The sequence below is a fragment of the Nicotiana tabacum genome, chromosome 5 (genome assembly GCF_000715075.1).
Source record: "Nicotiana tabacum cultivar K326 chromosome 5, ASM71507v2, whole genome shotgun sequence".
NCBI lineage: Eukaryota > Viridiplantae > Streptophyta > Magnoliopsida > Solanales > Solanaceae > Nicotiana > Nicotiana tabacum.
This window is the reverse complement of record NC_134084.1, coordinates 11,768,989-11,773,640: the sequence shown is the minus strand read 5'-3', so window position 1 is coordinate 11,773,640 and position 4,652 is coordinate 11,768,989. Positions and strand designations below refer to the sequence as shown.

General features: G+C 28.8%; 1 long non-coding RNA gene across 1 annotated transcript; it reads right to left on the bottom strand.

Annotated features, from left to right (window-relative positions):
• Window positions 1-255: 255 nt before the first annotated feature.
• LOC142180586 (uncharacterized) lies at window positions 256-3,669 on the bottom strand. Its single transcript, XR_012709192.1, has 4 exons — window positions 3,405-3,669; window positions 3,239-3,310; window positions 2,080-2,130; window positions 256-1,007 (listed from the first exon to the last, which is right to left on the bottom strand). It is a non-coding gene; the product is annotated as an uncharacterized LOC142180586 (long non-coding RNA).
• Window positions 3,670-4,652: the final 983 nt, after the last annotated feature.

The window sequence follows — 4,652 nt, the reverse complement described above, 5'->3', positions numbered from 1 at the left end:
TGCAACTTGCAGTTTAGTTAAGCTTTAGGAACTTCAATAAAATTAACATTTTTTAACAAAGACCCTCTATGTTGACTTTAATATAACGGAAAAGGGCTACATATGCACTTTTACTACCTGTAATATTTATGTAATTATAAAAGTTTTATATTTTAATAAAATAAAAATTTTAAAGTTAAATTATTTTTAAATATAAAAGTATGTCATTATTTTTAGACGAACTAATTAAGAAATAATGTTACATAAGACGTCTATGCAAATATTTTGATTGTCAACTTTCTGCAAAAAATGATAAATTTACCAATGAATCTTGATCCACTCACAAGTCTTTAAATACAACTAGTATACGTACCCGCGCGATGCGCGGATTAGTTCAAGGGAAAAAGAGCTGAGAGAGACAATAGAAAAAGAAGTATATATAGCATTAACCACGGGAAAGACCAAAGTCCTCTCCATTATTGCATCAATTAAAAGCGTATTATTTTTGCCTTTAAGAGTACATTTCGAACATTTATGCATAATCTTTTCTTCCATATTCTTGATAGTAATATATTGCATAGACGCTTCAGATCATATGTCGTCGTCTAATATTCTTGACTTGCATAAAATTAACAGTACCATATCCTTGACTTGCATAAAACTAACAGTACCATAATGATTCTGAAAAATTACATGGGAAATTCACTCGTTTCTTTTTTGGTTCTTTTGCCTAATTGAAAGAAAAACTTCCTAGTTCTCTTTGAGATATCCAATTTAAAAAAGAATGAAAAGCTCTTTAGAACATGTAAGATTGATTTTTACCAATAGCCATGAGACCAAGAAGAAAAGAAAGAGAGCTTACTGAGCAAATATTATTCACTTTATATTAAGCGAGCTAGCTTTATTGTGGGGCCTCAAGGGTCTTCTCCAACAACCTTAATTCTGCATCTTGGAATCTGATAGGGATTTATGCCCATGCTCACCTGATCTGGCATGACCCTTCTTCTGCACTGAAAACTTCAATATATCTGGAGAACGAAAAAGACCTTATGGATGTTTGGTTTGGAATTAAAGAGGCATTAATTGATAGTATCCTATTGCTTTAATGTAAATTAAAGGAACATGTATCCTTCTGTAGAAGATTCTAAAACATTAGTCAAAATACTTATGAAATTATTCAACCTGTAATAGTTGAGGCAATATGATAGAAAGAAATGGCATAACCATAATTGTTACACTTTTGGCCCTAAGGTATTGCCGCCAGAAGAAATCAAAATAAGTAAATTATGTTAGTTTGAGAAAATTGGGAATACCAGAGAGGCTAAATCATCAGTTTCTCATGTTTTAAATTAACGCAATCCATATAGTATGACTTTAGTTCTTTTCTATCACATTATTATTTTATCATCATTATAAGTCGAGACGAATTATTATCTCATATAGGGCTATTTTTAAATAAATATGTATTTACAAATGAAGCTCTTTATGATTTTCATCACGAGTTATAAGTAGGAAGGGATTGAATATTGTAATAATGATGATGATAGATAAATAACAAATGAAGTTAGAAAATTAGTAAATAAAGAATTTTTTAGATTCTTCGTTTTGAATCATCTTATATTTTCATATTATTTGTAGCACGTCCTATATAATTACAATATTTGAGTATCATTCAAAAGTTATTTGATAATTGTATGAGTTGTTTATATAATTACAATTAAATATTACCACAATTAGCCACTACACAATGCATCTTATACAAAAGAAACATGTTTCAAACCTGATTGTGCCCTCTTAGAATAAAGAAACAGATAATAATTGACTAACTCATCCTTCTTACAAAAATAGCAGCAATTTATCACAAAACACAATCTTGTGATACAAATATTAATGCAGTTTATGAAGTTTTAATACATCATATATGGATACTTACTACTGAATATAAATCCTTGTATTATAATTATCAAGTTATTTAGTGTATCCTTCGAAGAATCCGGGTTTGACCAGATCTAAAATTTCATTATCAAATATATCTATCCACATATATAAGTAAAATAAGTGTCATCTTAAAGGACAAATTAAAAGTGAGCATGTACTTACATCGCATTCCTTCTCTTTATCTACGCCTTGAATAATATTGAAGTCAGGATCCTAACAAATATAAAAAAAATTATTGAGTTCGAAAAAGACTTAAAATAGTATATTTAACAAAATCTGCAATTTAACTACATGTTTTTGCTATTGATTCCCATGAATATGCACATAGAAATTTAAAAAATACACGAAGATCAAATCAAAAAATTCAGATTTGAAAATAATAAAACGTAGAAGCAAACGTGATATATGGTGTAGTATATCACTGAGAAACATATTTGAGGATACATATGTTTGGTGCATAAATTCTTCAATCGAGTTTTGGTACTGATTATCCCATGAATACACACATGCAAATTAAAAGACACAGTTACCAAAATAAATTTTTAATACCTTTTCATCTTATAGAACCTATTCAAGAGAGAAAATAGTGTCTAAATTGTAACGATCTGATTCTTCCAAAATATTGCATTCTTGAAATTTTTATAGCTTTGATTCAATTTTTGCAGAAATCGTATGGTTTCTTGAATTTTTTATAGCAGTGGAAGATTTGAATTTAAGAACACTATCAATCGGAGAAATAGAAGTTGGGCGGCAGTTTGTTTTTGTGAGTTTCATGTGCGTATGTTTCATGAGTTATGCGTGGTTGAGCAACTGTCCATTATCCTTAGATTGGGTTTTGTAGAGAAAATTTAGGGAAAAGTGAGTTTAAAATATGTAACTTCTTTTGTTTTAATTTACAACAATTTTCTCTTTTTAAAGTGAAAGAGTACGTCTCTCATAAAATTAGTTAATGTGTTGTAATTAAAGAAATATGAAATTTGAAGTAAATAAAGCTGAAATTTTGAATTAAATAAAGCTCTTTAAAAAAAGTTCGCTCTTCATGATTCAGAGTTAAAGAGTAAAAAATATATTTTTAAAATGTGCACCTTTTAATTTTTTAATAATAGTGTAAATCAGAATTATTTATTAAAAGTTAAAGATTAAAAAATATATATTTAAAATCAGTTAATTTTTTTAAAAATAAAAAAAAGAAACCTGAAATTTGCACAAAGGAAGAAATAGAAGAAGATCCAAAAAAGTTGCTAGTATAAAATTTAACTGTATGAGAAGAATAATACCCAAATTAAATAAATAATGGGAAAAGAAGCAAAATAGAACTTACCTTATTACTGAATATAAAATCCCTTCGTCGATCACATTTGAAGAATCTCATAGATTTTCCTTATCAAAAATACTGCAAAAATACAAAACAAACAGAACTTACTTAGAAGTAAATTCATTAAACTTGAAATGCATGACCTCCACTTTTTCAAATAAAAAAAGAGCACCTTTTTCTGGATGAAATTGTGAACCGATGATTTAGAATCCATAACCATGGTTTAACAATGTTGTTGCCGATGAACTTTTAGCAATTCAAATTGTTACTTCATAATTGAACTCCGGAGCGCATTAATGTAGAATCACTACGGATACTTTGAGCGGGAGATGTGAAATTGCAAAAATTTCAAGCCCACACATTGAATAAAGTTCCTGATTAAGAAAAATAGGAAGAGAATCATTTATGAGGGAGAGGGTGCGGATGAATAGTCCAGAATGCGGGTCTTGTTTCAGTTTTTTTTAATACCATTTTTATCTTTTCCGTTTTTATGAGAGAGAGAGTGTGTTTGAGTTAGTTTAGGATATTATTGCCCATGTTTGAGAACACGATCAATCGTGCAGTATTTTTTTTGGCTTTGTTACTATTTCTATGTAGGTTCATAATAAAATAAATAAAAACTAATGAAAAACGTAAGACACCATTTTTTGGAATTGAAGTAATTTTTTTTAGTTTTCAGTTTTAAGAAGTATAAACGCAGGGAATCTTCAGCGGCGGTTTTGGAATAAATGCAAAAAAAACATTCATTTAATGATTTTCAAATTTAAATTAATTAATTCGAAGACAATCTTTACCGGCGGTTTTAGAAGAATTTTGCAAAAGAAAATTTGAGTAAATAAGTTCTATCGAAAATACCTAATGTAATTAAGATTGTACTTCGTTAGTTTATTCCTAATATGTAGGAGTCTTGTCCGAATGTGACATGTGTCGTGCTTGCATTGTGACACTTGGCTTAATGAGGGGCTTTTATCCTCTGCTTTTAATTATAGATAGATTAAAGTCTTTCAATACAATTAAATGTTTGTTTTCTTTTGCTAGATACTATATCATAACCAAAAAACACTTAAGTTCTCTTAATTACATCTCCCTCCTTCCTCTTCTTTCTTACATTTTTCTGGCCTGCTCTAGCTCTTCTGCTCCCTCTTGAATCTGGAGTATCTACTTAATTTGGTATGTTCAACTCTCTTGTTTGGCTTTTTAATCATCTTGTGTTATTTTATATTATTTCTGCACTTAGTATATACTTCTTCATTCTTCATACTTTTCTTATTTCCAAAATTTTCAAGTTCCTTTTTTCTTCTTCAAAGTTTCAGCGCTAATCAAATGTGCATATCTTATTTTTTTTCTCGTAACTATTTAAATAGACATTTGATTCATATGGTGGTCATGATAAATTGATGTGTTGTGCTTCATTTTATTT